The sequence below is a fragment of the Triticum aestivum genome, chromosome 1B (genome assembly GCF_018294505.1).
Source record: "Triticum aestivum cultivar Chinese Spring chromosome 1B, IWGSC CS RefSeq v2.1, whole genome shotgun sequence".
Classification (NCBI taxonomy): domain Eukaryota; kingdom Viridiplantae; phylum Streptophyta; class Magnoliopsida; order Poales; family Poaceae; genus Triticum; species Triticum aestivum.
In genome coordinates, this window is record NC_057795.1 from 35434105 (window position 1) to 35448246 (window position 14142).

The window sequence follows — 14142 nt, forward strand, 5'->3', positions numbered from 1 at the left end:
CATACACGCATTTGATATATAATATGAAGAATTTGAAATGCATGATGAAATATGGTGCCTGATGAGATTCAGCATGCATGCAATGTCATTAACGAGGAATAAGCATGCAAAGCATAATGCAATAAAAGTATCAGCGCACCATCAGGTTTAAGATTACAACTCGATCCAAATAAAAGTTTCAGAAGAACGAGAGTTGTAACTTAAAAAATGCCCTTAATATAGACCCGCTTTGACTAACTCAGATTTCTCCCCCTTTGTCATCAAATGACCAAAGGGATTGAAACTGAGGACTAACACCCCTGAAGAATTTCAAGTCGATGGAGGAGCGCCAGCGTTGTCGGGGTTGTTTGTTGTAGCAGGGCCTGCCGCAGTGTCGTCCAAATCTTCATACTCATCCGTGTAACGCGATGAAGAATAAGAGCTAGCCACCAGTGGAGGAATTTTGACCTTCTTGAATTTCTTCGGAGGAGGTGCAGACCATTCAAATTTGTCCTTGAGACCCATAGTCTTCAGTTCTTCAGCGTTGTAGACATGACTGAGGACAGCCCAGGTGCGGTTGAAGGTTTCATGAAGGTAGTATTGGTTCTTCTTCACTGCATTATGTGTTGAGGTCATATTGTGAAGAAGTGCACAAAACTGACGTTTTACCCATTTGTGATTGCGATCAACCTTCTGATGAAGACTGAGGAGTAACTCACGGTCAGTCATCACCCTAGGTGATGTGGCTTGAGGATTTTGCTTGGCTGAGGTATTTGCGGTAGAGTCATGTGTGGCAGAATCGTCATTGGTAGAGTAAGATGTAGCCTTGCGAAATTGACCATCCAATGGACGAATGCCTTCATCGATCACAGCAATGGCCTTGCCTTTATCATCAGCTGATGAAACTGTCTGTTTGAGGACTTCAATGGGAGGCAAGTAGCTACCGTGGTTCAGAGTGTCAGCTTTGTAATTCAGTGAAGATCTTGCCCTGATGAATCTCATAATCCAAGGAGCATAGGGCTTCAGCTCGAATGGTGACATAGCGATATTGGCCAGAGTCCTCATGAAGAAATCATGGAAGTTGACGGGAACGCCATGAATGATGTTGAAAAGCATATTCTTCATGATGCCAACGACTTCTTCATCATTTGAGTCGTGGCCTTTGATGGGACTCATTATCTTCGTCAGAATTCGATAGACAGTCCGAGGAACATAGAGTAATTCCTTGACGAGGATTTGGTTCGTGGGGCCTGCCTTGGCTTCAAAGGCTTCATCAGCACTTGCATATAGTGATCGGAAAGTTCTGGTTTGTTGTAGATACAACGAGCACCATCAAGTGGAGGACTGAGTGGTAGAGCACGAAGCAATTCAGTTGCTGCTGCCTTGTAGTGAGTATTTTCAGACATCCAGTCTAATACCCATGAGTTCACGTCTTCAGCGTCTCCGGTGATGTGCAGAGTTGCATAGAATTGAAGAATGAGTTCTTCATTCCAGTCATAGATATTAATGCAGAAATTCAGAAGTCCTGCGTTGTGAAGAACACAAAGGACTGGTTCAAAGCCGGGCAGAGACTCCATGTCCACATGAGGAATATGTGCATGATCGAAGACTTTGTCTTTGTCGAAGAGCATTGAGGAATAGAAATTGGCTTGGTTGGCAGTCCAGAAACGCCTCTTCCTTATGCGAGCAGAATCATATGGATTATAATCAGTGAAGAATACGTGCTCGGCAAAGAAATTTTCAGCCTTGAACTTCTGTTTGCTTGAGAACGGATTCTTTGGCTTTGGCAGAGGGGTGTCAGTGAGTTGCATCACCACCTCAGGAATCGCGAGCTCAGGTTCTTCAGGCTGAGGAATTTCTTGTTCCTCAATAGGTGCAGTCAGAGGATCAGCAGCAGCAGGTTCATCAGCACTAGTGGCTGGAATTTCTTCATGGACAGATGGAGTGGGATGAGTTTCTTCAAAGCCCATTTGAACTGTTGGTGCAGGGGACTGAGGTATCTGTTGGAGTGGGGTGAAGAGTCGAGAATTTGGATGCTGACTTTCCCAAAAGTCATCATTCATCACTGGCGTTGTGCTTCCAATATACACATCTTCTTCAAGTTCCTCAACACCGGGCTCTTCAGCTGTGAACTGAGGCATAGGCGAGGAAATGATTGGGGTTGAAGGGATTGCTTCCACTTCAATTTCTTCATCAACCTGCTCTGACCAAGCAGCAGAATGATGTTCTTCATCAGATCAGCTTGGGATCTCATAGTCTTCTCCAAAAGGAACAAGGTCCTTTGATGGCATGGAGGAAATAGGAAGAGCATCAATTGGATTTTTGAGTGAGCTGGTCGTCGGCTTCATTTTCTTCGCAGCCGAAGAGTTTGACGCAGCTGATGCCTTCCTTTTCTTCACTGCAGCTCGGTCTGCAGCCTTGGTCTTCTTCACATCGAATGCACATGGAAGAATTGGAGTTGGTGTGGGTGCAGATGGAGCTGAGGAATCTGGTTGATTTTCTTCAGGCGCACCACTAGTGGATGCCCTGGCAATTTCTTCAGCGGCTGGAATTTCTTAACCAGCCCTGGAACGAGCATTTTTTTCAGCAGGCTGAAAGTCATCAACGGTGCTAGCATGTTCTTCAGCAGGCTGAGCAGAGTCTTCAGCCTGAAGATTTTCTTGTTGCGATGGGGCTGCAACATTCGTGAATTTCTTCGTCAGATTGACGAATCTTACTTTAGCTCCTTGCCAATCAGCATAGTAGGCATCAAAGTCTTTGCTGAGGGCTTGAATTTCAGACTAAGCCTGGAGAAGTTCCTCAGGTGTCATTCTGACAACGTTTTTCTTCAGGAGCTTCTCCTTTCTGTATTGAACTTTCTTGATCTCTCTTGCCTTCTCAAACTTCCATTTCTCTTCAGTGATGAAATGGGACAACATATGACTTTGTCCAGGAGTCAGATGAAAATCAGGCATTGGGGTGTTTGGATCCTTGTGCCAGAGATCAATGTAATCGAAGATTTTCCTCGGATCAATAGCAGTGGCACAGATGTGCCTTTGGCTCTAGCGGCCTTCACCTGTCTATCTCTGATGATTTCTGCAAGTTCTTCATCAGAAGCTTCATCATCAGAAGGCACATGGAATGCGACATGTTTCTCCTTTGGACTTGGCCGAGGACCTCGTCCAGCTGTTGCTTTGGTCTTCAACAGTGTGGGGCCAGATGATGAAATTGGTGTAGCTGAGGAACTTGCTGAAACACTAGAGGCAATTGAGAAACCAGCAGTCCTTTGAACTGTAGCCAGATGCACAGGAGCTGAGGACTTTGAAGGAGCTGTTGAGGACTTTGGTGGAGCTGTGGCAGTGCGAGGAATTTGTCGTCAGGGCATTGCTGAGGAACTTGGCCGTGAGGGCGCTGTTGGTGAAGCACTTGGCTTACGAGCATGCTTCTTTGGCATGGATTTCCTCGGTTTGACCGAGGCCTCAGTAGCAGTAGCAGTGGCAGAATCCTCATTGAATTTCTTCACTGCCTCCTTGGCATGTCTTGCCAATTTAGCTTGGCGCTTAGCCCATTCTTTAGGAAAGTCCTCTCCACGTTTGATGCTTGTGGGGTCAGCTACTTGGCCAGGTGCCAATGGAGCTCTTGGGCATGGAGGATTGAGGGTGAATTTCTTCATGTACTTTGGAGTTACATATCTGTATTCCCTCCATTCCCTTGCCCATCTCCGTTCAATCTTCTGAATGCGCACCTTGCGCTGATTTTGTTTTCTTTGCCAAATTTTGCTTCATTAGGTGTGCAATAGTCAGCATAAATTTCCTCAGGGATTTCAAACGCAGTCATAACCTTAGGTTTCTTTCCTCCTTTCTGTGGCTTCTTACCGTCTGCCATATTATTCAGTTGAGGAATTTGAACAATTGAGTTCTCTGAAGAAGTATGCAGTTTTTCTTCGAGGAACGCTGCAAATGAGTTAAGTTGATGAGAACCTAGTGATTCAGCAGCAGACATGAGTACCTGTGAACAGAGTACAGGTGCGAGGAATTTGGAGAGGTCATATGCATTCTCAGAAGGTTTTTCGAAAAGAACAAGTTTTGAGGAATTTGACCAGATGAGCCTTGAGGAATTTCACTAAGCGTTTTTGTCTTAGGTTCCAGAGTTGTATAGATCGAAGATCCACACAATTGAGGAATCTTGAAGGAAAAAGATGCTTAGAGAAACTAATCAAGAGCATATAACGTGTGAAGTGTTCATATGTGTGAAGATTTGAAGAATAAACACCTTTGAAGATTTTCATGAAAGCTTGAGAATCAAAGTGAGTAATAAAAGTAACTTTTAATTACCCGAAGTGAAGAACACGACGAACTGAGAAGAACAGATGAGAAGTTCGTCAGGTTAGATCTTCCTTTCCCTAACTCGGCGGAGGAAGACAGCTACGGCGGCGGCGGAGTGAAGATTTCCGCGGTCGGCGTGAGTACGTCAGTGACGAGGTCGAGGCAGCGAAGCTCTTCCTTACCGGCGACGATGGAGTAGTGGCGGCGCTAGGGTTTGAGGAGCTCGAGCGGGAGAGAGAGGTTGAGCGGGGTAAATGAAGTGAGGAAGGAGACAGGGGTATTTATAGAGGCAGTGAAAAACTATTCACCCGAAGATTTAGGATGAACGTGCCCCTGCCCTTTCTCCTTCACGCGACATGTGTCACCCACGTACTGTGTAGTGGAGATCGTGTACGATCGTGGGTGAATAGAATAATGCATTTGAGATGCGGAACTGTTTGAGCGGCAAAAACCGAAAATTAGGATAAGATTTGTTTTAAAGTTTCGTTCGCAATTTCTTCAGCTGACAAGGACTCAGTGAAGATTTTGAACGAGTTTCAAATAGAACGCATATGAAGAATTTGTGAATAGATTGGGTTGAGTATAGCATAGAGGGGGAAGGGTCCGATCACATTCACTTAGCAGAGAAAGCAACTTGAAGAAATAGCTATAAGTGAATGTTGTAGAGGACATAAACTCATATATATATATATAGCCAATGAAGAAAAACTAAGGAACTAGTGAAGATTTTGTGGTGGCATGACCCACCGTATAAGAATGATGATTTCAGACACCGTGTACAATTGTCGTAGGGTTCTGAGAATCAAATTCTTCATTAATTTCTTCACACTTAGAGTGTTATTCTTCATTGATTGAAGAAAAACATTTCTTCATGTGTTGCACATCTAAGTCATCAATTTTGCATAAGTGTTAGGAAGTGTGTCCTTTTCAAAGAACATTCAAAGATTCTAAGATATTTAGCTCACACCGCAACTTGCTAAATCTCTTCTCATCCAAGGGCTTAGTGAAGATATCAGCTAGCTGTTCTTCAGTCTTCACGTGCTCGATGGAGATGTCGCCCTTCAACACATGATCACGAAGAAAATGATGACGAATCTGAATGTGCTTTGTCTTCGAGTGCTGAACTGGCTTGTGAGCAATCTTGATGGCACTCTCATTGTCACACAGGAGAGGCACATTCTTCACGTTGACGCCATAGTCCTTGAGTGTTTGCTTCATCCAAAGCAGTTGAGCACAGCAAGAGCCAGCAGCAATGTATTCAACTTCCGCAGTGGACAGTGATACACAGTTCTGTTTCTTCGAGGACCAACAGACCAAAGATAGTCCGAGGAAATGAAAAGTGCTAGAAGTTGACTTGCGGTCCACACGATCACCAGCATAGTCAGAGTCAGAATATCCAATGAGATCAAAAGCAGAGCCCTTGGGGTACCATAATCCTAGTGTTGGTGTGTGAGCTAGATATCAAAGAATATGCTTCACAGCCTTATGGTGTGATTCCTTCGGTGCAGCTTGAAATCGGGCACACATGCAAACACTAAGCATTATATATGGCCTAGATGCACATAAGTACAATAAAGAACCAATCATGGAGCGGTATACCTTGTGATCGAAGTCAATAACATTTTCATTAGTGCATAGATGGCCATTTGTGGGCATAGGAATTTTGACGCCTTTGCAATCTTGCATGCCAAATTTCCTCAGTACATCTTTGAGGTATTTCTCCTGAGATATGAATAAGCCATTGCGCTGTTGACGAATTTGAAGACCTAAGAAGAATTTCAACTCTCCCATCATAGACATTTGATATTCTTCACTCATCATATATGCAAATTCATCACTATAACGTTGGTTAGTATAGCCAAAGATAATATCATCAACATATATTTGGCACACAAATAGTTCACCATCATAAGATTTAGTAAAGAGAGTAGGGTCAAGTGAACCGGGTGTGAAGCCATTCTTCACGAAGAATTCCTTCAATGTATCATACCACGCCCGAGGGGCTTGCTTGAGGCCATAGAGGGCCTTATTAAGTCTGAAGACTTTGTCAGGATTCTTTGGATCTTCAAAACCTGGGGGTTGAGCAACATATACTTCTTCCTCAAGCTTACCATTGAGGAATGCACTTTTCACATCCATTTGATATAAGATGATATCATGATGGTTAGCATAAGCAAGTAATATGCGAATAACCTCAAGTCTAGCAATAGGTGCAAAAGTTTCATCGAAATCATTTCCTTCAACCTGTGTGTAGCCTTGAGCTACCAGTCGTGCCTTATTCCTCACCACAAGGCCATTTTCATCTTGCTTGTTGCGGTAGATCCACTTTGTGCCAATGATATTAGGCTTGCAGGGATCTGGATGTTTGACCAGTTCCCAGACATTGTTGAGCTCGAACTGATGTAATTCTTCTTGCATAGCCTGAATCCACTCCGGCTCCAGAAATGCTTCATCTACCTTAGTGGGCTCTGCGATAGAGACAAAAGCATAGAGCCCACAGAAGTTAAATAAATGTGAAGCTTTTGAGCGTGTGAGAGGACCTGGCGCTTCAATGTCATCGATGATCTTGTCAACTTGAACTTCTTTTGCAACGCGAGGATGAGCTGGTTGTCGTCGAGGTATTTGATCATTTTCCTCAGCACCATTGTCTTCAGCATTATCTTCAGGTGCATCAGCTCGACGTTCTTCGCGTACTGGAAAGAATTCTTCAGCAAATTCTTCAGTAGGAATGACATCCTCAGTTGCCTTGAACTTGATAGAATCCTTAGGTGCTGGTTCATCTAACACAGAAGGTAGGTGCTCTCTTTGCGAGCCATCAGTTTCATCGAACCGCACATCTACAGTTTCAACAACCTTGTGAGGAGCATTGTTGAAGACACTGTAGGTGTGCGAGTCCTTTCCGTAACCAAGCATAAAACCTTCATGTGCTTTCGATGCAAATTTAGAATTGTGGTGTGGATCTCTAATACAACATTTAGCACCGAAGACTTTGAAATAACTCATATTGGGTTTCTTATCAGTGAGGAGTTCATAGGCCGTCTTCTTGAAGAGTTTGTGAAGATATACTCTGTTGATGATGTGGCACGCAGTATCAATTGCATCAATCCAAAAATGATGAGGCGTTTTGTATTCATCAAGCATAGTGCGAGCCATCTCAACAAGAGTTCTGTTCTTGCGCTCCACGACGCCATTTTGCTGAGGAGTATAGGGAGCAGATAACTCATGAGTAATACCAAGTTCATCAAGATAGTCATCAAGAGCGGAATTCTTGAACTCAGTTCCATTGTCACTTCTGATGTGCTTGATCTTCACACAAAAGTTGGTTGAAGCCCTTGAGGAAAAACGTTTGAAGACTTCCTGCACTTCATGTTTGTAAGTAACAATGTGTACCCGTGTATATCGAGAGTAATCATCAACAATGACAAAACCATATAGAGATGCAACATTAGTGACTGCTGAGTAATGATTAGGTCCGAAGAGGTCCATGTGAAGCAATTCGAATAGATGAGTAGTGGCATGATAGTCTTCGCTGGATGGTTGGCCTTGGTCATTTTTCCAGCTTCATAGGCTCCGCATAAGTGATCCTTGAGGAATTTGACATTCTCAATGCCAATGACATGCTTCTTCTTCGCAAGCGTGTGCAAATTCCTCATGCCTGCATGACCAAGTCGTCGATGCCATAGCCAGCCTTCTGAAGCTTTTGCAAGTAGACACACGGCTGGTTGTGGTCCTGTAGAGAAATCAACAATATACAAGTCTCCTCTCCTAAAGCCTTCGATGACTTTGGAATTGTCAGCTTCCATAATCACAACACAGCGATACTTGCCAAAGACAACAACCATATCAAGATCACAAAGCATTGAGATTGACATGAGGTTGTATCCTAAGGACTCAACAAGCATGACTTTGTCCATGTGTTTATCCTTAGAGATCGTAACCTTACCAAGACCCAATACCTGACTTTTGCCTTTGTCAGCAAAGATGATGTGCTTCAGATGTGACGGTGATAAGGGAGCATCCATCAAAAGATTCTTGTCACCAGTCATGTGATTTGTACATCCACTATCGAGGACCCATTCAGTGGTTTTGGGTTGATCATCCTGCAGATGAATTAGTGTAACTTACAATCTCATATGCTTCATCAATGAAGAATATGATATCAAGTTCATCAGATGAATTTCATCAAGCAGTAAACAAATATAGTAGTATGAGGACGTGTGAAATGGAAGTTCATTTCATCATGATTAGCCTGCATCCTTTCAGGCAATTTTGTCAGGTCCCCAGGAAATTCTTCAGACGTTAAAGCATGTCTGGAGACCTGACCCTGCAGAAGAGATTAGTTCTTTTTCTTCACCACCCACATCTGAAGGGGTGGCAAAGAGTTCATCACTCTGCGAGCACCATAAGAGATTGGTGGCATAGAGGCCAAACCATTTCGTTTCACATAAGAGGAGTTAGGGTAAGCATATGAATAAGCAGAGAAATTCTTCGAGGACTTATGAACATAATGATTTGAAGAATATTGTGCATATTCATAGCCCTTAGCTCTACCCTGCGAAACAGAGTTGTTAGCACGATGATAATCATATGAGGAATTTGATCCATTTGAGGAATTTGATCCATGTGAAGAATTAGGTCCATATGAAGAATTGGATCTGGGGTTCCTGTTCTTCACAGGTGGTGTCATGAGGACATTCACCTGAAGACTTTCAACATAACTTTTGGGAACCCAGATTTTCTTCATAGGGGAACAGTTCCTGCAGTTAGTCCCAACATATCTAGCAAATACTTCACCATTCTGATTTTTTAATAGTTTATAGTTGGAGTCAAATGACTCATCAGAAGAATGAGAAGATTCACATGTAAAGCCAGATAAGTTAGATGGATCAACTGGAGGTCCCTTTGCAGCAACCCATGAGGTTTTGGGCTACTGCTCAGGCTTCCAATATGTTCCATCAGCATTAAGTTTCCTCTCAAAGGCAATACCCTCTTTCCTAGGATTTCTGTTGAGGATCTGCTTTTTGAGTACATCACAAAGAATCTGATGCCCTTTGAGGCTTTTGTATGTGCCTGTTGTGTACAATTCCTTCAGCCCTGCATCGTTAGTGATACTAGCAATGTCCTCAGATGAGGAATTAGTGATAGCAGAGGCAGGTGAAGAATTTGTAACAGTTGAAGCATTTGAACATTCAGGTGAAGAATTAGCAGATTCACGTTCAATGCACTTTAAGCATGGAGGAACAAATTCTTCCTGAGAAGCGTTGATTTGTTGAGCTAGTAATGTATCGCGCTCCTTCTGAAGATCTTCATAACTCACTCTTAGCTTCTCAAGATCTTGCTTTCTTTGAAGAAATTCATAAGAAAGTTTCTCATGATAAGATAAGAGAGTGTTATGATGACTTTGAAGGTTATCAAACCTAGACTGAAGTCTCTGAAGATTTTCAGTCAGGGCTTTAGTGCGATCCATTTCTTCACCCAACATATCATCACTTTTGTCTAGCATGTTTTGAACCTTTTCAAAAGCCCTTTGTTGTTTTACAGCAATCTTAGCAAGTTTAGAGTAGCTGGGCTTGAGATTCTCATCAGATTAATTTTCACTAGATTTAGAGGAGGTGTATTTGAGGACCTTTGCACCTTTTGCCATGAAGCAATAGGTGGGAGCGTAGTCATCATTATCTTCATCAGGCTTGTCGGTGGGGTCAGTTTCTTCAGTGTTGAAGATGGACTTGCTAACAAAAGCAGTAGCGAAGGCCAGACTCGCCATGCCAGATTCGGATTCTTCAGACTCCTCTTCCTCATTTTCCTCAGATTCAGCTTCAGAGTCCCTTTCCTTGCCAATGAATGCCCAAGCCTTCTTGGAGCTGCTCTTCTTGTGAGATGAAGACTTCGAGGATTTTGATGACGAAGATTTTGACGATTTCTTCTTCTTCTTCGCATCATCAGAACTGTAATCCTTGTATTTTTTTCTTCTTCAATTCCTTTTCCCACTGAGGACAATCTTGAATATAATGACCAGGTTTCTTGCATTTGTGGCACAACCTTCTCTTATAGTCACTTGATGAGGAATCACTGCTTCTTGAGGATTTTCCAAAGCGACCACGTCTTGAGAACTTCTGGAATTTCTTCACGAGCAATGCTAGCTCCTGGCTCAATTCTTCAGGATCACCAAGGCTACTACCAGAATCCTCACATTCAGACTCAGACACAACCTTGGCCTTCAGGGCACGTGGTTTGCCATAGCTCGAACCATAGAGATCTCTCTTTTCAGCAAGCTGGAACTCATGAGTATTCAGCCTTTCGAGGATATCGGCAGGATCAAGAAACTTGTAGTCAGCCCGTTCTTGTATCATCAGACCCAGAGTATCAAATGAGGAATCAAGTGATCTCAACAGTTTCTTCACCACCTCATGGTTAGTGATGTCAGTGGCACCGAGGGCTTGAAGCTCATTTGAGATGTCAGTGAGGCGATCAAAGGTTTGTTGGACATTTTCATTGTTGAGTCTTTTGAAGCGGTTGAAGAGGTTCTGAAGAACATCAACTCGAGAGTCACGCTGAGTTGAGACTCCTTCATTCACTTTGGACAGCCAATCCCAGATAAGCTTAGCAGTTTCCAAAGAACTCACTCTTCCATACTGTCCTTTACTCAGATGGCCACATATGATATTCTTCGCTTGAGAATCGAGTTGCTTGAATCTCTTCACATCGGTAGCGTTCAGTGAGGGTGTGACAGAGGGAACACCATTTTCCACAACATACCAGAGATCGTTGTCAATTGCCTCGAGATGCATTCGCATCTTGTTTTTCCAGTAGGGGTAGTCCGTCCCATCAAAGGTAGGACACCCAGCCGAGACCTTGATCATACCTGCGGTCGACATAACTAAAACTCTAGGCGGTTAAACCAAAATCACACAGAACAAGGGAGTACCTTGCTCTAATACCAATTGAAAGTGCATTACGTTGACTAGAGGGGGGGTGAATAGGCGATTTTTATGAATTCTTCACTGAGGAATTTGCCGGTGAGGAAATTCCTTAGCGAAGAACTATTAGCAGCGGAATAAGTACTCATAAGTAAGCATAACAGAATACAAGCATGGTCATCATGATGAAATGAAGACTAGCACAGAGTACAGAAAGCGTAATCACAGGATAACACAAGATGAAGACAAATAGACTGAAGAAATTGAACTGAGGAAATTGAGGAAGTCTTCAAACACAGATATGAACAAACACTCAACACAGTAATGAGGAAATGAAAGGGTTGAGGAAATAGAACCAGTTAGGTTGGTGAAGACAATGATTTGGTAGACCAGTTCCAACTACTGTCTCAGTTGTACGTCTGGTTGGAGCGGCTGAGTATTTAACCTCGAGGACATGCAGTCCCGGACACCCAGTCTCTGAGCATGCAACTCAGGACACCCAGTCCTCACCGTATTCTCCTTGAACTAAGATCACGCAGATCTCGTCCAATCAGTCATGGTAAGTCTTCAGGCGACTTCCAAACCTTCACAAACTTGGTCACTCGGCAATCCACAATTCCTCTTGGATGCTCTAGACCTTGACACCTAACCGTCTGGAAGAAGCACAGTCTTCAAAGGTAACAAGCGTCGGATCCACGCGGGATCAATTTCTTCAGTGATGCTCAATCACTTTGGGTTTATAGGGGTTTGGTTTTGGGTTTCCCTCACTTGATGATTTTTGCTCAAAGTCCTCGGAGGATGGGTTGCTCTCAAATGACAAGTGTCAAGTTCTCTTGGAGCAGCCAACCAGCTAATGGTTTTAGGGGGCGGCTATTTATAGCCTAGGGAGCAGCCCGACATGATAAGACATAAATGCCCCTCAATGATATGACCGTTAGGTGGATAAGATATTTTGGGACAGCTGGCGCGCAGCACAGCAACGGTCAGAATTTTGACATTCAAATTCCTCAGGGCTATCATGTTCCTCACTGTGTAGGTAATTCGCACTGACGAATTCCTAACTCCTCAGTCAGAACAAATTCATCAGTGACCAGAAGAACTTCGTCTCTGTCACTGAAGAAAGTGAATGAACTGTATGAGATTTCCAAAGGCTTCACTCGAAGGGATTGGTAGGTGTAGGATTTTGAGTTGAGCATCACATGGAAATTTTTCCTTAGTATTTCCTCGACCCCCTTTAACAGTACGGTGTTTCCTATGACTCAAGAAAGAGAAAATGAAACTACGAAAACAAAAGTCTTCACGCTTCATGTTCCACAAATGAATATCAAGTCTTCAAGGTCACACCAATTTCTTCACTTTCAAGGTCTTCAGAAAGTCTTGAGAATATCAAAGTCTTCAGTTGAAGAACTTCATTTTAGGGGTCGACTTTCTCTGTAAATATCAAACTCCTCATAGACTTATAGACCTGTGTATACTCACAAACCCATTAGTCCCTTAACCTATAAGTCTTCAATACACCAAAATCACTAAGGGGCACTAGATGCACTTACAAATGAGGTGTATCGAGTTTGTGCCAGTACTCCAAGTCCCAGAACACAGACCTCGTCTTCCATACCTTCAGTTGCAAAGCCTTTCTCATTGTCTTTCCCGGCGCGGGGCACTCCTTCCAGTTTTTCAACAACTCATCGATTTACGCACCGCTCCGCTTACGTGGAGGTCCTCGATGCTCACCGTGACCATTGAATAGATCTCCACGGTTTGTCCACGGGTCGTCCTGTTCAAGCCATCTTCGATGCCCCATGTACACGATTTTCCCAGACCCGCCATCTTTCCTTGACGTTAGCTGCTGAGACGTTGTATCATCCATGCACCGCGTGCACCCACAATATCCATGGCACACCTGGCCTGCCACATATTCGTAACCGAGATAGTCCTGCACTGTCGTGATCAGCGCGGCTCTCATGTTGAAATACTCACCTTTGCTGGCGTCCCATGTCTTGGCCGGTGTTTTCCATAACGTGTCTAACTCCTCTTGAAGTAACCCCAGATACAAATTAATATTATTTCCTAGTTGTTTCAGCCCTTGAATAAGCATGCTCACGTGAATGTACTTCGATTTCATGCACAACCAGGGGGGAGATTGTACATCCATACAAACACGGGCCATGTGCTATGGTTGGTGTTCTGGTTGCCAAACGGATTCATGCCATCGGTACACGTGCCGAGCACGATGTTCCTTGCATCACATTCAAAATACCGATAGAAGCTATTCAACGCTCTCCACTGGCTTCCATCCTTCACGTGTCTCAGCTTTGGATCATCACCATCGTCGGGCTTCTTCCTCTCCGCGTGCCAGCGCATTATCTTTGCTTCCTTGGGATCTACAAAATACCTCTGCAGACGGGGAGTGATCGGTAAGTACCATACAACTTTCTGGGGACATTTCTTCCTGGTCTTCTTGTATCGAGAAGCATTGCACATCGGATAGCTTGTTGTTTCCGCGTGCTCCTTCCGATAAATTATGCAATCGTTGATGCATGCATGGTATCTAACGTGTGGCAGATCAAGAGGGCACACGATCTTCTTGGCCTCATCAACACTAGTAGGACATAGATTACCCGCGGGAAGAACATCCTTTAGGTACTTGAGATGCTCATTGAGGCTAGTGTCGGTCCATTTGTTTTTAGCCTTCGTCTTCAGGAGTTCGAGCGTGAAACTCAAGCGGGTCACCTCAGGATTGCAACCATCATAGAATGGAGTGTTCGAGTCTACCACCAATTGCTCCAGCTTAGCCTCCTTTCTAGAAGCAGCTCTCTCAGTACTCGTCTCCTTGCGAAGCAATGCTTGAACATGAGGGTCCCGCATGATTGAACTTAGTACCGACGAACTCTGCTGCGTGGAGTCCATGCCGTTCTCTCCGCCGCCATGTCCGGCCCCTTCTC